Genomic DNA, 24,646 nt, shown 5'->3' with positions numbered 1-24,646 from the left:
GGGAACAAGAAGAAGTTAGCACAAGGCAATTTCAGTTTCAGCAGTCCAGATTTGAATCTGCCTCTGTCTGTAAGCAGTTTATGTTTTCCCTTCCATGTCCACATGGGTTTCCTGCAGGTGTTCTGTTTTCCTCCCACATACGAAAGCCATGCAAGCTTAGTAGCTGAATTGGTCATATGGGTGAATTTGCATCGTATGGGCTCGGGGAAAAATGGCCCATCACTATGGTGTATCTCTATATTTTAAAGCAAATTAAAATTAAATGAGGATGGGGAAAAGCAAATGGGGCACATAAAAAGAGAAAGGGGATTCATTATCTGAAAGGTGAAAATTCTATGTTCATAACTGACTTGTACATTGTATATGGAATATATGGTGTTGTTCCTCAGGTTTACATTGGGCTTAATTCTGGCAAGGGGGAAATCCCAGGATGGGCAGGTCAGGGTATGAAAGAGAAGGGAAGGAGAAAAGTATGCAACCTGCTGAATTCCTCCACAATTTACTCTCAGATTCCAGCATCTGCAGTTGCCCATGTGTTTCCTATTGTCTTAGTTTCACCTGGTAAGGCAAGAACAACAGATAGCTTGGGAACATCACTTTATCCAATATGTTGACCAGATCATCTATGATCTTTACATGGTATAGGAACATAGGAAGTAGGAACAGGAGTAGGCCAAAAAGGGCCCATCGAGCCTGCTCTGCCATTCAATACGATCATGGCTGATCGTGGTGTTCCTGGGAAGGCAAATAATCAGTGGATTAAAAGACCATAAAGTCTGGATACAGGCTGAACACTGGAAGGATCTTTATTAAAACACGCGTGAAGGGATCACAACTGATATAACACAATAGTTTTCTCAATCACAAAACACAGTATAATCAGGCACATCAAACTTAACACTACCAATACTAGCAACTCCTTGCACTCATACAAACACAGTACAACCTAGTCACGTCAGACTTAACGCTACCGTTACGAGCAACTGTGTACAGTGTTATAAGCAGAGCGCAACCCAGTCACATTGGATGTAACACTACTGAGACGAGCAACTGTGTTGGGGAGTAACTGTACAGACAAAAACAACCAAGGATTACAATACACTACCTTGTCTAACATGGCCATGGCTCGAACGCTATCCAACCACCTCGATTCCTGTGTAGTGCACACCTTCCCAACAACTCTTCCAGCTTTGTCCACAGTTTGCGACCTGGAAGTGGAGCAGGGTTCTTTTTAGGATGAAAGAGCAAAAAGAGGGGAGCTACTGCACATGGTGGTGGACTTAATACAGTAAACTGGAGGGTCCACCCCAGGTAATCACAAGATGATTAAAGGACCAATGGTCAGGAGGGCAGAGTCCAACCTTAATTGGCAGGTGAAGCGACTTCTGACTAGGTTCCAGATAGAGTGGTCATTGGACCCTCCACAACCCCACCAGGTTCCAGATGGAGAAGTCACATGACCCTCTGCAATCCAAACTCCTACCAGGTTCCAGGCAGAGAGGCCACATGACCGTCCACAATCCACACTCCAACCAGGATCCAGATGTAAAGGTCATATGATCCTCCACAATCTACACTACACATAAGCATGTTTTATTGGAACCACCTATTGCCCTCGGAGGGGTAGACCTCAAGAAAGCATTCTTGCCCTTCAGAAGGGGATGGTGAGCCACCATCTGAAACTGCCACAGTGCTGATGGATCAAGGATTCTGGACTTAGATTTCTCACCATTGATGTCATATATCATGAATACTCCTGCTTGGTGCTGCTGTCTCACTCAGTTCAAGGAAGCCATCAAGGTGGAACAAGTTAATAACAATAGGGACCTACAATCTTGTTAAGTAATTATGATCATGTTAAAATTAATCAGTAAATAATTCAATCAATAATTAATAAATTAGACTCATTATTCAACTTGTAAATTATTATGTGACAGAATTATCAGCTTTATTTGCGGACTCTAGATTTTACAATTTGATTGCATAATTTTTAACCATGCCTTTTTCCATACCACTGTAAGATTAAATTAAAAGATATCTATTCCAACTGTATTATTGATTAACAATTTATTAAAATTTACCTTAAATTATTTTTCAAATTGAAAAAAATAATGAAATCCAGGAAATTATTTTATGTCACAATAATATAAGGAAAATGCTTTTGCAATGAAGTTCTTATACAGTACAGACATTAACATGAAAGAGTGTTTCACAATGAGATACATAATCTAGAGTGTGGAATAAACCAAGGTCCTGATAATGACAACTAACAGATGTGTCGGAAACCAGATGTGCACCAAACACAATCTGCTGGATGAATTCCGCTGAGTTCCTCCAGCAGATTGTGTCTGTCTTTCTCTAGATTCTAGCGTCTGCAGTTTCTTGTATGTCAGCAGCTGTGTACAAATAGTTTCTGAGATGTGTGGGGGTCAGAAGTCAAGGGTGGAGAATGTCCTTCCTCATTTTTACTTTAATCCTGGAGGCAATTGTTTTGTGCACCCTGGAATATTCTGCACAGTTCTAATTTCTTTCCCTGCAAATGAATATACTTATTATGAAAGAGTTCATTAAAGATTTATCAAACTGGTTTTAGAGTTGACAGGTTTGCTGTATGAGGAGCGAGTAACTAGACTGGGACTTTATTTTCTCATGTTTAGATGGAAAAAGGTGATCTCAATGAAACTTCTGACATGGCTTGACTTGATGGAAGCAGGAAAAATATTTTTTGTAGTGAAGGTATCTAAAACCAGAGGTTCAAGTTCAAGGTTATTATCAGCTGACTGATCATATACAACCAGATGAAACAGTATTTCTCCAGACCATAATGCATTTAAAACTGGTGATCCAGATCTGTTCATGAAGTTCAGGTCCGACCATACGAAAGGCTACCTCAGCAGCGGAGGCAATTCTGAGGGAAGCTAGAGATAGTCAATGGCATCCTACAAGATGAAGTCGAACATAATAAACTGCAGTGATGCTTCATTACCCGATGAGCTGAACACCTTTAATGCTCACTTTGAAAAGGTGAACTCAATGGTACCAGTGAGAATCCCTGCAAAAAAGGATGACCCGGTGATATCTGTCTCCAAGACCATCATCAGAACATCCTTCCAGAGGGTGAACCCTCACAAGGCATCAGGCCCTAATGGTATTGGAAGTCTGCATCAACCAACTAGCTGAGTGTTCATAGTCATTTTCAATCTCTCCTTGCTGCAGTTAGAGGTTCCCATCTGCTTCAAAAGAGAATCAATCCTGCCAGAGACCAAGAAGAGCATAGTGAGCTGCTTCAATGACTATCGCCAAGTAGCTCTCATATCTACTGTGATGAGATTCTTTAAGAGGTTGGTCATATAAAGATTTCTACCCGCTGCAATTTGTTTACCACACAAATCATTCCACAGAAAATGCAATCTCACTGCCTCTCCACTCAGTTCTGGATCACCTAGAAAACAGCAATATGTACATCAGGTGACTTTTCATTGATTACAGCTCAGCTTTCAACACCATCATGCCTCCAGCACTGGTCAACAAGCTCCAAGACCTTGGCCTCCGCAGTCCCCTCTGAAACTGGATCCTTGACTTTCTTGTCAAAAGACCACAGTTAGCATGAATCGGGAACAACGATTCCTCACTGAAAAATCAACACAGGCGCATCTGAAAGATGCATGCTTAGTGCACTGCTCTAGTCACTTTACATCCATGACTTGCATAGATGAGCACAATTTAAATGCCAACTACATATTTTCTAATGATTCCATGGCCATCAGCAGAATCACAGATGGCAATGAGGAAGTGTACAGGAGTGAGATAGAACAGGTAGATGTCATGGGCTCAGCTGTGGAAAGCATTAAGAACTTTAAATTCTTGTGTGTTAACATCTTTGCAGACCTATTCTGGAGCCTCCTTGGTGATGCAAGCAGCTCCACTTCTTGAGGAGTTTGAAAAGATTTGGTATTGTGGTGATACAATCACTACACTGGCCGCACTCCTGGCCCTGTGCATTTGCACCTCCATACAAGACCATACAACCAGTCAGAATGCTCTTGTTTGGAGGTGCCAATGCACAGGGCCAGGAAAAGGTTCCAGAGAGTTCTGAACTTTGTTAGCACCATCATGGGCATTAGTCTTCATTCCATCAAGAACATCTACAAGAGGCAAGGTCTTAAGAAAGCAGCCTTTTTTCTCAAGGACGCTCACCACCCAGGCCATGTTCACTTCACGTTGCTGGCATCAGGAAGGAGGTTCAGGAGCCTGAAGATGACCACCCAACGGCACAAAAACAGCATTTTCCCCCTCTGCCATCAGATTTCTGAATGAACAAAATAACCACAGAAACTACCTCATTTTCTATTCTTTACACTAATTTATTTATTTAAAAAAATGTAACACATCAATATTTGCATTGTAATGTTGCCACAAAACAATGAAATTTGTGACAATAAATTCTGATTCAAAGGTTCATAGACATAGTACATAACTGAATAAATACATAAAGATATACATTTAAAATAAATATAATAAAGTATTTTTGGAATCATCAATCTGACAGCCTGCAGGAGGAAGCTGCTTCCCATCCTGGCAGGCATGATTTTAATAGAATACGGGGCTGTTTAGGTCTGAGGCAGAAGAACTATATTCACCTGGACGATGACAAACCTTTGGAACTTTCTGCATCAGTGGGCTGTGAGTGCTCAGTTCAAACCTGAAATAAGTTTGATAATGATATGACCTTATGGACTTCTATATAGTAGGAATCAAGGAATGGTGGAGAAAAAAAGAGTTAGAAGATCAACCAGGTTATGTGTATGCATGTACAAATCCCTTAAAAAAGATGATGTCTGTAACCCTTCCATTGATTTTGTCGAATAGTGGAGCAGGATAGAATGTTCACCTAGTCTACTCGTGATCCTTGTTCCCATCTTCCCTTTAATTAAAAAAATATATATTTCTAAAATAATAATAATAATTTAGACATAGAGCACATTAACAGGCCATTTCGGCCCCCAAGTCCATGCCACCCAATTTACTCCCAATTAACCTACACTCCCAGTACATTTTGAACAGTGGGAGGAAACCAGAGCCTCTGGGGAAAACCTACACAGACAAGAGGAGAACTTACAGACAGCAGGGGATTCAAACCCAGGTCTCAATAGCTGTAAAGGTGCTGCTCTAACCGTTACGCCGTAGTGCTACCCCTCAGGCACCTTATCAATGAATGAAGAGGGTGCATTTCTTTTGATAAATTTATTCACCAGATTAATTTCACTTTCACATTTGGCAAGTGAGAAATTTTGGGGCTAAATGGAGCTGAACAATATGATTGCATCAAAGGCTCATTCAGATCAAAAATCCACACATGGAAACACAATGGAATATGTTTCAAACACCATTTTCATTCAGGTGGTTGTAACATAACAACCAGGTGTAACAGGCAAGTCAGACGGAAATCAGAGCACAATGCTGATTTAACCTCAACACTGCCATTTTGGAGACCCACATTCCAGCCATTGTAAAGCTCTGCATATTTAGAGCTGAACATTTGGTAAGTGTAGTGAAGGACTCAACTACTATCACTGTGCAAAAGGCTTCATTAATCACTTCTTTGCCATGTTATATCCAATTGGTTGCTAGTGGACTAGAAAATATAGTTGTAGATTTTGTTTTTACGACTGGCAAAGATTGAATCTATCCTTTAACTGGAATGCTTCAATCCGGACAACATCTTGGTGAATACCCTATACCAGGGGTAACCGACCTTTTAATTTTTAATTTAGGCATGCAGCACAGTAACAGGCCATTTCGGCCCTCGAGTATGTACCCGGGGTGGAGGTTAGTTGCCTATGTTTTCTCCAGTGCAACTAGAACCCTGATGGGCACTACCATTTGCCCCAATAACCACAAGGACAAAGACTGAGGAGAATGATGGGCTTTATTGTACAGAAGACTTGAGCTGGCCCAGATCCAAGCTAGGGAAGTGCAGGGAAGGGAGAGGTGGCTTGACCTTTATGGCCTAGGCCACAGGGGAGGAGTCCAGGGAAGAGTGTCATCAGGGGACGGGCCAGCCCGTGCCTTAACCAGCCAATGACTATATACAATCCATATCATTACAAACCCATTCTGTACTCCAGGTGTAACCTAACCATATCATTTTAGTTCTTATATACCATGTCATGTCCAATGAAGTCCAGTACCATCTTATCTACTTTCAGGGATCTATGAAGTTGTATTTCTATCTGTACACCAATCCTCACCAGACATTGGTTCTCAACCTTTTTGAGTGTAAGGCTCACCTGGCTTCCAGCCTAACAGGCAATGGCCCAATGGTGGCAATGACTGAGCGAGAGAGAGAGAGAGAGAGAGAGAGAGAGAGAGAGAGAGAGAGAGAGAGAGCGAGCAAGATTAGGATTTGTATTTCACCATGCCATGCTGTTCATTGACATCTGTGCATTGTGTAGCAGCCTGTTGTAAGAGTAAATTAATGCTGATTCTTCATCTGCCAATTTCCTTCATTTTTCTCCTCTGGCTGGGATCTTTCCAGATATTGGAAATTTGAAAAAAAAAAATTATGGTTGGGTTGGAATGATGGAAATTAAGAAAGTAAAATAATGGTAAAAATAATATGATGAAATAGCACACAAGAGAATCTCAGTTATAATAGTACAGAAAGGGGGACATAATGCTGCTCAACTTTATTTAGTCATCTTTATGTCCATTTAGAAATCAGATGGCAGAGGGGAGAAGCTGTTTTTGTGCCAATGGATGTTCATCTTCAGGCTCCTGTACCTCCTTACTGATGGTAGCAATGAAAAGAGAGCATGGCCTGTCTGGTGAGGGTCCTTGAAGATAGAGGCTGCTTTCTCAAGATTCCACCTCTTGTAGATGTCCTCAATGGAGTGAAAATTGATGCACATGATGGTGCTGGCCAAGCTCACAACTCTCTGTAGTCTTTTCCTGTCCTGTGCAGTGGCACCTTCATACCAGATAGTGACACAACCAGATAGTGACACAACCAGTCAGAATGTTCTCCTCACTATGCCTGTAGAAATTTGCAAGTCTTTGCTGATGTACTAAATCTCCTCAAATTTCTAATGAAATATAACTGCTGGCATGCCTTCTTCATAATTGCATCAACATGATGATTCCGGGGTCTGTCTTTAAAGATGTTGATGCCCAAGAATTTGAAGTTCTTAACCATTTCCATTGCTGATCCCTGGTTTGTGTTTTCCTGGTTTTGCCCTCCTGAATCAATTTCTCAGTTTTGCCAATGTAAAGTGCAAGGTTGTTGTTGTGACACCATTCATCTAGCTGATCTACCTCCTTCCTGTACACTTTCTCATTGCTTTCTGTGATTCTACCGACATTATGATGTGACCACCAAATTTGGAGATGGCATTTGTAGAGCAATGGGCTAAGCACACATCCTTGATGTGTGTCTGATTGTCAGTGAGGAGGAGATGTTGTTTCCGAACTGTAGACCAACTTTCTTGCCTGATTGTATTAGATTTGTATTCCAAAGAAGTGGAATTTATTTATTTAATTTTTAATAACATGATTAAATTTAAATTTTAAATTAAATTTAGATATACAGCATGGTAATAAGCCATTTTGGCCTATGAGTCCTTGCCGCCCAATTAACCTACACCCCTGGTACATTTTGAATGGTGGGAGGAAACCAGAATCCCCAGGGAAAACCCAGTCAGGCATGGGAAGAAGGTAAAAACTCCTTAAAGACCACATGGGATTCGAACCCCTATCCCAATCACTGGTGCTGTCAAGGTATTGCACTAACAGCTACACTAACTGTGCCGCCAAGTTTGTTATTTGTTAACTGGTAATTTATAATCAGCTCTTAAACCAAGGCTACATCTGGGAATGTTTCACATTTAGAAGTAATCCAAAGCATATGCTGGGAGATTCCAGCCATGTCAGGTTTCATGACCATTTTTACTCCACAGTTGAAACCAAGGGAACACAAAAGACTTGAATTATACAAATGAAATTCTCGGCTATTTTCATTGAAGGTAATAGCATTGGTTTCTGCCAAACCCAGAAGGGGAACATATTAAATTTTACTTTTGGCTCTGCAGTTCCTTGCTTCTTTAGGGTAATCCAATATAAAGGCTGGAGAAACTGCCAATAACAGTTTTTAATTACTGCTGTAATATGGTCCAGGTGTTAATCATACATCCATCTGAGTTAGGCTGCCACTGTTGGAAAGAGCTACATGACAGCAATCCAACTGAAATTATTTGAATAAAAGCCATCAGCAATGCAAACACTACCTTCTGACCCTAACATCCCAAGATAAATAGACAGTTAACCCTATCCCAATATCACCAGAATGCAGGGCACAATGCAATGTTCCAGAAAATTACAGCCATTTGACAGAATATAAAGGTAACAAGAAGAAATGAAAGCACATGCATTTTATTTAGCTGATTGTAGAGCCTGTTGGCATGACCCTTGGCTACAGATTTGTACATTGGATCAGGATATTTATCACTTATATTAAGGGTGTGATGGATAACAACGAGACTATTTTTGGATACGTATACATCTCCGTGCAGTTTTCATCCAGTTCCTTTATTTTTTTGTGATTCACTCCACCCTAATTTTGCAAAGGTAGGAAATAAAAGAGGGAGTAGTTTTGTGCTAAGTGCAAAAATTAATGTGCTCAGTGGCTTCTTGACCTCCATCTGTCTATTGTAAAGCGACAGGAAGCTACTCATTGGATCTTGGTGGGTGAAATGGTTGTGCACCTTTCATAACAAAATTATGTCTGATCATCACTTACGTATTCTGAGTTAACGAGAGATGTTGCATCAATCTTTCCCACAGATTATAGCTTTCATTTTTCTTCATTTTATTACAATTCATTTTTATTTTTGTATTTTGTTTTCCACTACCCGTGGTATATAATGATATATAGACAGGATAAGGTGAACTATTTGGTAACCACATAAGAATACACCCTACACAACTGTAGTGCAACTGTGGGGCTTATGCATATGTATATGAGCATGTGTGAACATTTTCCTGAGATGGTGGAAGGCATCAGTACGTAAGGACTCTTCTGTTATTTTAATTTTGCATCCAAGTTATTTAAGAAGCCTACCAAGTAACCCAGAGACATAATATAGTGGCAGCGGTATAAGAGAACAAAAAAATTAAGCCATATAATTGATTGTAAATTACTGAAATATGAAGGGGAAGAAGAGGGAAAAAATGGGTGGAGGAAAAGCAGTTCACCCAGTGATGGACTGGGAAGCTGAAGACATTGTTGAATCATTTAAAATGTTTCAGCAGAAGTGCAATTTAGTATTCAAAAGCTATTTAAAAAATGCCACAGCAGAGGAGAAGGTCAGTTATATACTTCTCTGGACAGGGGAGTGAGACCTTGACTTTTTTAATAGCTGGGAGCTTACAGAGGTGGAGAAAAATGATCCAGATCAGATATTTGCAATGTTTGCTTCTCCCCTTGAACCCAGGTCTGATCATAGAATTTAATGCTATGAATTTCAAGGCTTAATGCAAAAGACTGATGAGACTAGGTAACTTCCTCAGTAGACTAAAAATTGTTGCTGCAAAATGCAGATTTAAGGATATAGAGGAAAGATTAGTTGATCATCTAATATGGGGAAGTGTCCATCCTAAAGTGCAAAATCTCTTATTGGAAAGGAGAGGTTGAAGCTGGCCGAAGCTACAGACACAGCCAGAGCCTTCAAAGCCACAAGGATGCAAATGAAATCCCTATCTATGCAACAAAGAGAAGGAAGGGTTGATATTATAAAGAACACAATCAGAAAAATGGAAACGCCCCCCAAGTCCTGCAGGAAGTGTGGCAGACAAGAACCCTTCGATGATCAAAACAAATGCCCCGCATACAGTTCTGAATGTAGAATCTGTGGTAAAGCAAACCACTGGGTGAAGATGTGCAAGTCGGGTATGAAGGAAACTAATACCAATGAAGAAAAAAAGACAAGAAGGTCCACCACATAAAAGGAAACAACAATGAAGACTCCAACACCCAGATACTGGACAAAGAATCCATACACATTCATGAGATGTTGGGTGTGATGAAAGAAGGAAGCGAGTTGCACACAAGGATCCAAATAGAGAAGACAATCCAAAACAAGCCTATGATATTTAACTAAAAGATGAAGCTGGATACTGGATCACATAGCAACATCCTTACACTCAGACTCTACTGCCAGATGTTCCCAGAGAGCATAATGAAAGGTATCCAAATGACATTGCATTTGAAACAGCAAATGTCACACTAATGGCATATGGTGGACCCATGATCAAGCAGCTAGGGAAAGCTATGATCAATGGCTGCCATAAGGAGAAGAACATCCTCTGTATATTCTATGTGGTAGATGCAGACAGACCAGCAATTCTAGGTCTGGATAGCTGCCAGGAGTTGCAGTTGATCCCTGTCAATTATGAGATCCAGATGAAGAAGATATCCAAAAGGATCAACAGAAACACAGAACAAAAAGATGAAATGATTTCCACAGAAGTACCTGCCAGGCCATGACACACAATTGGAGCAGGCTTGTTCACCAAGAATCAAGAGTGGCATTTAAGAGTAGCCTGTTACTACTCTAGGATTCCATTCATCAAAGTGTAAAAGACCTGAGTGTGTCATCTATCACCTCAGAAATTAGAGTACTCCTTGCTGAACAAGGAATACCAGAGCAAGAAATATGTGACAATGTAACACTGTTCATGTCATAAGAAGAATCAGAATGTTGGCTATCACTACATCCTCCCCATGCTACCCCAAAGGTCATAGGTTCATTGAAAGTCAAGTGCAAATTATGAAACACATACTAGTTAAGTGTCGCAAGACACAAGAAGACTCATCCCTAGCTCTTCTATCACTACGAACAACACCTTTAAGCCTTTAAGGGATGATATGAAGTCTCCAGCAGAACTTCTAAATGGAAGGAGATATAAAACAACTCTGCCAAGTTAAATACACCCTCCAGAAGACCAGGAGGAAACCAAAAGAAAACTGGCTGACTGGCAAGAAGAAGGACACCAGCATTAGAACAAACATGCACAAACATTGCCAGAACTCTTCAGAGGGTACCATGTGCATATTCAAGAGCCGAAGAAGATGACATCAAGATCATACATTGTTGAAGCAGACTCTGGCAATCAGCTGAGGAGGAACAGAATTCACATATGGTTGACACAAGATGTGATGACCCAGAAAGCTTTAATACCAACAAAGCCTGCAACACCAATATCGTGATGTATCAAGTGAAGAGACCACACCCACTAATCCCGAAACATCAACACAGCAGTTGCCAGGTGAAGCACAACAAGCTACATCACCTATACGTGCACCAGCAACACAGAGCCCAACAGTCGCAGCCAAATCCACAAGATGGCGAAGCAACATACTGCCACCAGTGCAATTTTGATAAGAACTATTTAAAAATAGTTGTGTAAATAAACTAGTGTACAAGTTCAGTTACTTAAGTTGCACTGGAAAGAAAGTGATAAAGAGCAATATTTTTTTCTTGAGAAGGAGGGATGTTAATATAGTCAGGATAATGTGAACTATCTTGTACTTCTCACTGTAGTAATGCCCCACCACTGTGGGGCGTATATAATATATATATATATGAACATGTGTGAACAGTTTCCTGAGATGGTGGAAGACATCAGTAAGTAAAGTCTCTTCTGTTATTTGAATCTTACATCTTCAAACTATTTAAAAAGTCTCCCAAGTAGCACAGAGATGTAACATTTAAGGTAGGTTGACTTACATGGAGAACATTTAAAAAAAAATTTCACTTTATATTCACAATGGAGTAGTAAATTCATTTCAGTCTATATTTGCATTTAATTTGAGGTGAAGTCTGAGCTAAAATTATTACACAGAGATACTAAAAACACTAGTGCACTTTTGTGTATGTATTAATCCACTTAATTTATAGCCACAATTGCTATTTTGGGGTGATTGTTATTAATTTAATCATCATTATTATTCTGACTCTGATATTTTTGATCTCAAAGGGCGGACGAACCCTCTCAAAGTGTCAATGGCCATCTAGTAAACGTGTTGTGAAGCACAGAGAAGGCATTCCTTGCATCAAAGCTTGGTCTGGTCATTCACTGCAACAGAACCTCCTTCAGCAGTCTTGGACTCACTGTGCTGCTGGATCTGGGAGGGGATGTTAAGAGGGTGGATCTGGACCTGTGTGACCCACCCACCCCCACACACCTTACTCATCTCTTCACACACACGCTGTTCCTTTCTAAGGAGTGGGGTATCCTCAACAGGCCTCACCTGCCAAGAATGTGTCAAGCAGTGCCTGTCAAGGATCGACCTGTATGATCACTCCAGGATGCACAGATCAAAATCCACAAAATGACTGAAAGAAGCCGTCCAATGGGATGGATAGTCAGAAGATTATTTGTGATAAACCCAGTTTCAGCTGCATTCAAACTACTGTTGGTTACTTTACTCCTATCAAATGCATCAAACAATATGTTCATGGGTTTTTATTTTAAAAACTATTGAATATCTTGAAATTTTGGTTGGTTGAGCTGGTCTACTTTGTTTGGTAATAGTCAAATGAATATGAAAAACAGCCATAATTTAGGTGCAATTTTCATTGGAATCATAAATCACCCAAATGAAAACTCAAATCCATCAGATTCATGTCTTAAAAAAAACATTTAGTCCTTTTTATAACTTCCATTTTTTTTAACTCACCTTGTACTTTAATTTTCTGGTCTGCAATAAACGTTGTCAGAAGTATTTACATTTATGGTGTATAAACTGAGATGGGGAAAAAATCTGAATCTTGATAATTATCATTTTAAACAAGGCAATTACCCAATAATATCTAAGAGAGGATATGCACACCACATCAGATTGTTTTCTCTTGACTGCAGAGACAATGCATGAAATGTCCTGAGGCTTGAACTCTGACAGATTTAAAATGCCTTCAGCTGAAAGCAATTTGATGGCAGAATTCATGCATGGAATTGAGAAACTGACCTGCAGTGTAGAGTTTTTTTTTCCGTATCTTGGCCAGTTTTATCTTTCTACATCCTCCATCCAACTGCTCTGCAAATCTGTCCCTCCCAAATCTGGGATAGTTATCCTATCTGCGTGAAAAAACACTACCTTCCATTTCTTAGCAAATAGCATCCTGTGTACTGGATTCAGGAGATATTCCATGGAGTGCCTCAATGGAGTAGGTGAAATGATTGCTTCTCCTCTAAAGGTCACACAAATAACATCTCCTTGACCTTAGCACTCTTTACTTCTACAATTTTCAGAATCTTCATATTTTCTTTTGTTTCTCTGTTGGGTAAATATATGCCTGTTTCCACATCCTGATCAGATTCTTTGAGTGAACATTATTTTATAAACTTCTATTTTATACTAATTTGTTCACATCGCAGAAATGTTCTGATGTGTGTTGGACTAACTGTGGACTATAGGCAGTTAATGACCGCCATCTATCTGAACTTGCCTTCCCTTGCAATCAGCAGTGCATGGGAATATTACCTGGTTTACTGGTCGGTATTTTGTCCCAAGGAATAAAGTGCATGTAGAAATGGCAAGTTGTCTATTAATCAGCATTTAACACTATTATCTCCTCAAAACAAATCAGCAAACTCCAAGACCTGGGATTCAACACTCCATTGTGTAATTGGATCCTTGATTTCCTCACCGACAGCCCACAATCATTGAGGATTGGTAAGAATATTTTCTCCACAATCTCCATTCGTACAAGAGCACCACTGGGCTGCATTTTTAGCTCCCTGCCTTACCCACCTACAACGGTGTGGTTCGGTATGGCAATACCACCATTCACAAATTTGTCAAGGATACCAAGTTAGTGGGTTGTTATAAAGAAAGGCGATGAGTCAGAATACAGGAGGGAGATTAAAAGCTTGACTGGTCCACCAACAACAACATTGCATTCAAAGTCACCAAAACTAAGGAAATGATTATTTAGGCCAAAATTAAAACTTAATATGTTTCAAAAGGGATTTGTGGAAATTGCATTGGCAGTTGCAAGAAAATGCATAGAAATGGCATGGAAATCAGAAATATGATAGATATTTTTTTAATTTGGTGCCCATATTTACATGTTGTAGGCATAACACTGTGAAATTATCCCTAAAAAACTTGCCAACTCCTTGGTGTTTATATCTTCAATATTGTGGAGGCAAAATTTGAATTAAGTGTAACTTTAGTGACACTTTCATCTTACTTTTCTTTTTTGCATCCTTTTCTATACTTTCTTTTTTTATGTTTTTTTTGGGGAGGTTATTATTTTGGAAGAGGGTGTGGGAGAAGTTGTGGGGTATAAAATACTATGTATTACTGTTCAGAGATGAATAAAGACAATTCTGTATTTAGATTTTAATACATGTATGAAATTAAATAAAATATTTAAAAAAAAACTAAGGAGATTATTGTTGACTTCAGGGGGGAAAACCAGAGGTGTACATTCCAGTGGTCATTGAGGGATCTGAAGTGGAGAGATTGAGCAAATTTAAGATCTTGGGAGTCACTATCTCCGGGAATCTTTCCTGGTCCCAACACACTGATGGTATCATGAAGAAATCACGTCAGTGTCTCTACTTCCTCAGAACTTTGTGGAGGTTGGTATGGCACCAGAAACCCTGGCAAATATCTACAGATGTGCGGTGGAAAGTGCGCTGACCGGCTGCATCATGATCTGGGATGGAGAGACCAATACGCATGAATGTTTCTTTCTTCTTTGGCTTGGCTTCGCGGACGAAGATTTATGGAGGGGTAATGTCCACATCAGCTGCAGGCTCGTTTGTGGCTGACAAGTCCGATGCGGGACAGGCAGACACAGTTGCAGCGGTTGCAAGGGAAAATTGGTGGGTTGGGGTTGGGTGTTGGGTTTTTCCTCCTTTGTCTTTTGTCAGTGAGGAGGGCTCTGCGGACTTCTTCAAAGGAGGTTGCTGCCCGCCGAACTGTGAGGCGCCAAGATGCACGGTTTGAGGCGAGATCAGCCCACTGGTGGTGGTCAATGTGGCAGGCACCAAGAGATTTCTTTAGGCAGTCCTTGTACCTCTTCTTTGGTGCACCTCTGTCACGGTGGCCAGTGGAGAGCTCGCCATATAACACGATCTTGGGAAGGCGATGGTCCTCCATTCTGGAGATGTGACCTACCCAGCGCAGTTGGATCTTCAGCAGCGTGGATTCAATGCTGTCGACCTCTGCCATCTCGAGTACTTCGATGTTGGAGATGAAGTCGCTCCAATGAATGTTGAGGATGGAGTGGAGACAACGCTGGTGGAAGTGTTCTAGAAGCCGTAGGTGATGCCAGTAGAGGACCCATGATTCGGAGCCGAACAGGAATGTGGGTATGACAACGGCTCTGTATATGCTAATCTTTGTGAGGTTTTTCAGTTGGTTGTTTTTCCAGACTCTTTTGTGTAGTCTTCCAAAGGCGCTATTTGCCTTGGCGAGTCTGTTGTCTATCTCGTTGTCGATCCTTGCATCCGATGAAATGGTGCAGCCGAGATAGGTAAACTGGTTGAAATCAGAGCCAGCTCTTCAGCGCTTGATGTCCTATTTTGCGGAAACTGCCAAAATGTTTGGCCTGGAAGTCAGCCTGAAGAAAACTGAGGTCCTCCATCAGCCAGCCCCCCCACATCTCTATCGGGCACACAAAACTCAAAACCCATGAATGTAAAGCCTTTCAAAAGGTAGTGAGCACCGCTCATGACATCACAGCAAAAACATTCCCCACTATGAAGAACATTTACAGAGAATGCTGCTGTTGGAGAGCAGCAGCAATCATCAGGGATCCACACCACAAAACACCTGTTCTATTCTCGCTGCCGCCATCAGAAGAGGTACAGGTGCGACAAGGTTCCATCACCAGGTTCAGGAATTGATGCTACCCGTCCACTATCAGGCTCCTCAATGACAATTCAATCAGGGATTCATTTAAGGACTCAAGCACTTTGTGATTTTTAAAAAAATTCTCTCTATATTGCAGTCAGTTTGTTTACATTTATCTGTTTACAGTTATTTATTTGCTTACATGTGTATGCTGTGTACAGTTTTTTTTGCACTATTAATAAATGGTATTCTGCCTCTCCTGCAGGAAAAATAACCTCAGGATTGTACGTGATATCATGTATGTACTTTTGATTTAAAAAATCTGAAATCTCCTGTAAGCATTGCAAACATCCTCTTGTTTTGCACTAATATCAAAATTGGCAGGAGATGAGAAAAAAATGTGGTAATGAGTTTGTTGCACTAGTTAAGCAGGCTTGAAGCTAAAGTGATTAGATGGATTGTTCAGGGAGGAACAGATGAGAATGCAAACCAAATTTTTCAAAATGAGACCAATGTAAGGCTCTTGCATATGGATACTTGATAGCCATTATACACTCCATGGGTGGAAGGGTATTGTCCTTTGCTATATGCCACTATGACTGAATTTTAAAAAAAGCATCCCAAGGATCAAAAGTATTGAAGAAGTGGGATCTGCTGAGTTTCTCCATTAGTTGGGTGCCTTAACTACAATTACCACATCTACAGGCTTTCTTGTTTCACAAACATCCCGAAGAGTCACTTTCCGAAACTGATGCATACTGTCCCGTCAATTTTGCCTACAAACTAGAACAGCTAGAGTATGTTATGTGATGACCATTCTGTACTGGCTCTTCACATGAAAGATTAAATAATTGCATCTCAGCCTTCAGCTGAGATTGAATACAAATAGAAATGCACTGTAATAAATGAAGAACAGCGAAAAGCCGCAATCTGAATGGGAAAGCTGGCATTGATGTAGGATCTCTCATTACCTCTGAACATGTCAGATGTATTTTTGTAATAGAGGAATACAGGCATTTGCACATAGCAAGATCCCATGAGTAGCCACCTGTTTCAGAGGTACAGTTGATAGGTTAATGCTGTCCCAAATACAAGAAGAATTTCCTTGTTCTTTGAAAGGTTTGATGAGTCCTGCTGTGTGAGGCGAGTCACAGCCGGACTGCATCAGGGAGATGGCCTAAAGAGTTCACCCTCATACTTATGTTCTTCTCATTTGCAAAAAATTAGTGTAATGAGGTGAAAAATGTAGATGACCAAAAACTGTTCTCCATCACCAAAGCAAACACTTTCTTGTTCATTAGGTACATTGGCTTTAACTTGCCATTCTCACGACTGAAACAATCCTTCAAGTCCCTGGGTGTCCACATATCAGAGGGCCTCTCCTGGAGCCAACACATCAAGGCAACAGTGCAGAGCAAAAGCCACATTATTTTACTTGTGTGAGGTTCATTCAGGAGTCTGATAATAGTGGGAAAGAATTTGTCCTTGAATCTACTGGTGCAGGATTTCAAACTTATGATTTTTTTCCTGACTGGAAGAGAGTAAGTCTAGGAGCAACCAGAAAGGCCCTGTGGAGTTGGCGTTCAAAATAACAGGTAATTTATTAAAAGTGATGCACTGCATGAGACCATTGAAGTATTTCTTTTCAACCATGGGACATAGAGGTAGGGCAGGAAAATATTTTGATGTTTGAATGGTTTAATTGTCTGGAGGTACATGCTTCAGAGGCTAACCAGCCTAATTCCACTACTAATTCTTACATTGATATGTCAGGAAGGGAGACTGCAGATTGTGAAATTCAAGCTCCTCTTTATTAATTGCAGCCACTGTCAAATTCCAACCACTGTTCCATGACATTTATTTTCTTTCTACATTGTGATTGGATGACAAGTTCAGTACTAACTGATTGTTAGTTATTTCTGGATTACATAACTTGGAGAGCAGGCAAAAGATTTGGTCTAATGCATGATTTTCCTGTACAACATCAAGGAGTGATACAAGTAATGCCATCATAATGGAAGCTGAAGAAGCTTTAAATGCTGGAATTTGGAACATAAAAAATGAGCAGCTGGGGAAGCTCAAGAAGGTCATCAGTATTGATGGAAAGAAGTGGAAAGTCCAGGTTTGAAAATCCTTCATTGACACTAAATGAGGAGAGGTAAGAAAGCCACTTTAAAGGGTAGAGGGAAAGGATAAGACAGGGGCTAAAAACCTGTACTCCTCCCCCTTCCTTTTCCTTTCTCCTCTCCTCCCCCCCCACTTAAATGCATGTCCTTGCCTGATTTTGCTTGTACCTTGTCTAAGAACCCAGCCCCAAATCATTGCCCACCTTTTAGTTCCTATGGATTTTGCGTGAATTTCTACAGCACGTTTTTGTATTATTACTTGGCCCTCAGATCTGCAGATTTTCTTGTTTAACTGGAGGGGTAAAAAACAACAATGTGAGGGATCTCGATGGGTTGGGGAAGAGCACGTGGAGTTGGAAGACAGGGTGGGAAAATGGGATGGCAGACAAAGAGAAACATAAGAGACAAAAGTGACGGATGAAGCCAAGTAGTGGGAAGGAAGGTGAAGGGAGAGTCAGTGCTGGAGGATATTAAGCAGGAACATAAAGGATGAATAAGAGAGGTGATAACAGGCATCATTAATGGAGAGGTGAATGACAGATGGAACCAAATAGGAGTGTTCCTGGTTACAAAAAACACAGAAATGCTAGAAGAACACAGCCAGTCTCGCAGCAAGTGTAGGAGGTAAAGATATATTACTGATGATCCAGGCCTGAGCCCTACCTCAAGATACAACTAAAAAAAGAGAGGCATCTGTATTTAAAGGCTGTAGAAAAAGGGAAGAATGGGAGGGGAGGAGTGCAGAACAACAGACAAAAGGTGGTAATTGAATCCAGCATCTTTGTGTTTTTACTACAATCACAGCATCCACAGACTTTTCATGTTTCACTCCAAAAGAGTTCCTGATACTGGGGTGGAATGAGGAGGGCAGTGATGGGATGAAGCTTTTGCGCAGATTATTTTCACTTCTTAGACTTCTGCTCTTACATCACCCCAACCCCGCCCCCCCCACCTCCCCCACCAAACAGAACAGAGATGAATCCTCCTACTTCATACCTTTGACTTCACTGGTCTCCAGATCCAGCCATCATCTTTTTCATTTTCCACCACCTGCAACTGCATCTCACCACCAGTCACACCTTCTCCTCCTCACCCCTTTCCACCTTCATGATCATTTGGTCTTCTCATCCCTATCCATCCCCCACTTCCCCTGCAAATTGTTTATACACTTCCTTTCTCACCACCATCCAGGGACCTCAACAGCTCTTCTAGGTGAGGCAAAGATTCACGAACATTGCCTCTAATCTTGTGAATCTTTGACTCCTATGGAGAACCCCCAATTAAGTTTCCTCTACATTGATGATCAGTGCTCCTGATGTGGCCTCCTGTACATCAGGGAGACCAAGCGCAGGCAAGGCAACCAATTTGCAGATTACCTGCAGACTGTCCACAATGGACACCTCAGATTCCTGGTTGCATGCCATTTTAATTCCCCTTTCTATTTCCATTCCAAGATGGCCATCCTTGACCTTTTCCTCTGCCAAGCTAATGCCCAACACAAATATGAGGACCAACACCTCCTACTCTGCCTGGGGAGTCTACAGCTCAATTATACAGTATTTACCTGTTTCAGACAATGCTTACCACCTGTGACCTCATCCCGAGTTCCATCCTATCCATCTGCCATCCTCCCATTCTTGTTTCAGTTCCCATAATACCCCATCCAGTCCCCAATCACCCATTTTAATCCCCACTCAGTCTCATCCCTGACCTTCAATTATCCCAAGATATTTCACATTATCATCTCCCAGCCTTCCTATTGATCATATTCAGCCTATGTCTCTTCAATCCCACTCTACTTCACCTAGCTCCATCGGCCCCTGTATTTCTCTCTATTTGCCTATTGCTCATCACTCACCTGTCTCTGTCTCCCAACTCCATTCATTCTTTCCCTCCCCCATTGGCTCCTTCTGTTCCTTATCTCCTCCTGTCTTCAGTCCACCAATCATTGACTGGCCCACGTCTCACCCATCCCTCATCTCCTCTTTATACTGGCCAACTTCCCACTCCACACTCAGTCTTGATGAAGGGACTCGACCTGAAATGTCACTTCTCCATTTCCCTGCACAAATGCTGCCTGACCACTTGAGTTCCTCTTGCACTCATCTTTTGCTTGTTGCAACCACAACAATATCTTGCATTATTTCAGTTTTTTTTCCAGAAATGGTACTAGAAAGTTCCAAAAGCTCCAAAACAGATTTTGACTTCTTCTTTTAATTAATATTTGGTAATGGACTGATTTTAGGTCCGATGATGTTATTTCTGAGTGTCACAGAATACCTTCACTGCAAGCAGAGCACTAAATCTGCTGACAACTTTTGATTGTCTTAACCACCATTCAGCACTTTATTATCCATTACCTTTTTATGTAAAGATTTATCACAGTAAAAAGGTTTAACTGACATCCACAAGTTGCCTTTTGAGTTTCCCTTGGTGTGGTGTGACAGGAACTTATTTAATTCTGTTTCATCAGTCTGTTAGTGACACATCAGAGAATTGTACATCTTCAATTACACAACATGAGACTGCATCCACTGAAGTGACAAGCACACAGATTGGTACACGATGCAACATAACAAAATACCTCATTTACTTAGCTGTGCAACTTGTTTAAATATCATGAGCACAGAAACAAATTGATGTGCAAGCGTTGTCATGAATGGGAAATCAAGTGTGATTTTAGAGCCATCAACTGCAGCCGACTCTTCCCTAAATCTTAATAAAACAAAGAAATGGCTAGAAATTGTTCCACTCTTCTCAAAGTCTCTATTAGGAAGAAGGAAATAAATCAAGGCCTACTGCCAAAATTAGGTTTAAATATCCTTGTGTTTTAGAGAGAATGTATGAAAGAGTAATCAAAATGATGGGGGAGACGAGGACTAGAGGGCATAGTTTAAGAATACAGGGTAGGCCCTTTAGGACGGAGATGAGAAAACATTTTTTTACCCAGAGAAGTGTGAATCTGTGGAATGCTCTGCCACAGAGGGTGGTAGGGGCAGATTTGCTGATTATGTTCAAAAGAGAGTTAGATAAGTCTCTAGTGGGCAAAGGAGTTAAGGGTTATGGGGATAAGGCTGGAAAGGAGTACTGATAGTAGTGATCAGCCATGATCTGTAAAATGGCAGTGCTGGCTCGACGGGCCGAAGGGCCTACTCCAGCTCCTATTGTCTATTGTCTATATGGAAGTTAGTTCTGCTAGGAAATTTAAATCACATAATCATTCATGTTTCTTGCTAAGTATATGTAATCTTTACAAATTTTCAGTTTGATCCAGCAGGATATATTGTTGCCACTTCACCGGCATTTTAGCATCCAATAAACTCCAGTGCTTACAAGTCAAGTCAAGTTTAATGTAATCTGATTACACAAATATAACCCAACAAAACTGTGTTCTCTGGTCCACAATGCAAAACACGCAGACACACAACCAGACATAACACACATACAGACAATATATATGCAGGATAAGTATTCGTATATACAAATAAATAAATAAACAAATATTGGTTCATGAATATAAGAGTCTTGGATGGTTAGTGTAAGTAGTTCCTTTGGTCGTTCAGCATTCTCATTGAATTCTTATGTAAGGATTGCCATTTTTTTCAATATTTTCATTGGATTTTACAGAAATGGTACATAAGTAAAAGCCATTAATCAAAGGTAATATACAAAAAGGAATATCCAGTAAAAAAGTTACATAAGAAAAATAAAATAATTATATATAAACTCAATATCATAACAATCAAACAGAAAAAAAAGAAGCAAACACTTAAACAATGACAACATATGGCTAAATGAAAAACGATTTAAAAAAAACTGTTATACTATACTACAAATTCTAACCCCTTCCCTTCCGAAGTTATCTGGTAAATACATTTAATTTCACAAATGTTAAAAGAAACTGCAAACTCACAAAGCAAAATCCAAATGATCTTATAGATTGTGAAAATAATTAATTAAAGGACCCCATAAACTTATAAAATTTAAATCAATTTCAGTAGAAGAACATGTGATTTTTTTTCCCATGCCATCATATCAGCCATTGAATACAAGTCAGAGGGACAGCATCTTTCCATCTCATCAATATTGAACGTCTAGCAATCAGGGGGAAAAAGAGACTACGTGGGATTGAAACATATTTAAATTCAAATCAGTGGTCTTAGTTGATCCAAAAAGGGCAATTACAGGATTAGGTATCAGATTCACATTGAGAAATTAATATAAGGTACGAAAGATATCTTCCCAAAAATATGGAAAGAAAGGAACAAGACCAAAACATTTGGAATAAAGTACCTTCTTTATAGTCTTACACTTGTCACATTTTGAGGAGTTTTAAAGTAAAATTTAGCCAATTGAGCTTTAGAAAAGTAAGCCTTAAACTGTATTGGGCATACAAAGAAGATGAATTTACAAATTTTAAGATGGAATCCCATGTAGTATCCAAAAATGGAAGTTGAAGATCTTTCTCCCATACTTTTTTAACGTTATTTGGGAATTATCCCTAGACTTTAATAATAAATCATACATAGATGATATTAACTTTTTATTAAATTTTATTTAAAATCACGGATCATCCCTATTGTGTTTATAACAAGGTCTTGAGGAAATCTCAACACTACAGAGTTCAAAAAACTCTTAAATTTGTAGGTATCCAAAGAAATAATGTTTAGGAAGTTTAAATTTAAGAGATAGTTTTCGAATGAAGCTAAATTACTATCAATAAATAAATCTTGAAAAGATTTTAAACCTAACTTGCACAGAAGGTGGAGAAAAAGAAGTAATATAGGACTAGCAGGTAAAAATATATGATATCCAAAAAAATTCTAAATTGAAACCAAATTCTCAAAGTATGCTTAATAACAAAATTATCGGGTAATTTGGAAGCAGAAAAAGGTAATGGTGCTCCAAGTATCAAAATAAGATCATTTTTTTTTAGTAGAGTTAATTTCTAAATTAATCCAATTTGAATAATCGATTCTATCCTTATAATGAATCAAAAAAAATGATAAATCTAATATTAGCTGCCCAATAGTAAAATCTAAAATTTGGAAATGCCACACCATCTGTATTTTTAAGGTTTTGAAGGAAAACTTTTACTAAGATGATGATGCTCATTTTTCCATTTTTTTGTAGAACTTTATTTATAATATTTTTTAAAAAAGATAATACAATCAAACAAGAACATAAAAAGCCCCCTTGTTACAAAAATACATTAGTAAAATTGATAATTTTAAATTAGTAAATTAATAAATATCCTCCACCTCCACCCCCCCCAAAAAAAACCCCAAGCTACCCCCATTACTATAACCTAATGGAGCCTTATACAAAGTCTAACATACCTCAATATAACATATTTAAAAGTTATTAAAAATAATTACAATATTCTAATTAACATATACTAAGACCCATTTATTTTAAATATGGATTCCACATTTTAATAAAAAAGAAATAATTATTATGTAGTCTATATATTATCTTTTCTAAATAGATACAAGATTTCAATTCATTATGCCACCTTTGAATACTAAACTTTACATCATCTTTCCATGTTACTGCAATACATTTTCTCACAACAGCTAAAGTTAAACAAATAAAAGCGATCTGAAATTTATCCAATTTCAATCCCCTTAAATCTGTCATAAGTCCTAATAGAAATAAAATAGGATCAAGTAATAACTGAATATTATATAAACATTCTAAAATGTTTAACCAAAAATTTTGCACCTTTTCACATGACCAAACCAAATGTAAAAAAAAACCCTTTTTGTACTCCACCCTGGAAACATAAATCTTAATCCCTAAATCCATATCTTTTCAACTTCTCCGGTGTCAAATATAACTGATATACAAAATTATAATGACTAAGTTATAACTTCCATTAATCAACTTAGTTACCACATTTTCACATATCTTTAACCAATCCTTATCCAATACAAGTTGTAAATTTTTCTCCCATTTACTTTTTGATCTGAAAACACCAAGTTTATTTATCTTCTCTTACAACAAACTATACATTTCTGATATAAATCCTTTTTTAAAGATTCTGTAATTAATTTTTCAAATCTAGACAAATTGGAGTGTTTAATTTCTTATCCAAAGTTTTCTTTTAAAAAGATCGTATTTGATAATAAGCAAATATTGAATTCATTGAAATATGAAAATTTTCTTGTAATTTATTAAAAGAACAAAACACTCCTTTCTTAAAAATATCCTCTACTCTTAGAATACCTTTAGAATCCCATTCCTTTAAATAACAACTATCCATTGAAAATGGTATAATCCTATTTCTATATATAGGAGTCCGACAAGTAATTTTACCCTCAGCTCCAATTATACAATCTCTCTTATACCAAATGTTAATTAAATGTTGAAGTGCAGGAACATTATAAGACTTCAAAAAACTTGGTCTCCACTTATATGTGTGGTGAATGTCTGCTAAGCTGTCTATCTCCCCTCTGGCGAGCCTTGCTGTACTAATAATGGCTGTGCATTATCTCTACTGTTAAGGACACTCCCCTTGGGTATAACTGTGTCTGAACTCATTGTCTTTCATTATTGTACTGCTAGTTTCTGCTAATAAAAGCCACGATTATTGTATGACCACATCGTCTTTCTCTACTTCATCAACTGGCACCTCAATTTTATTAGCAGAAAT

The 24,646-nt window shown here is 39.2% G+C and overlaps 1 long non-coding RNA gene across 1 annotated transcript in view; it reads right to left on the bottom strand.

Annotated features, from left to right (window-relative positions):
• Window positions 1-1,120: 1,120 nt before the first annotated feature.
• LOC138765387 (uncharacterized) overlaps window positions 1,121-24,646 on the bottom strand; it is a 120,234-nt gene continuing 96,708 nt past the window's right edge. The window contains exon 7 of the long non-coding RNA XR_011358558.1: window positions 1,121-1,208. This is a non-coding gene — a long non-coding RNA (uncharacterized lncRNA). The remainder of the gene's footprint in view (window positions 1,209-24,646) is intronic.

The sequence above is a fragment of the Narcine bancroftii genome, chromosome 1 (assembly GCF_036971445.1).
Source record: "Narcine bancroftii isolate sNarBan1 chromosome 1, sNarBan1.hap1, whole genome shotgun sequence".
NCBI lineage: Eukaryota > Metazoa > Chordata > Chondrichthyes > Torpediniformes > Narcinidae > Narcine > Narcine bancroftii.
The sequence above is the reverse complement of the archived record's forward strand: the minus strand, read 5'-3'. Positions and strand labels throughout refer to the sequence as shown.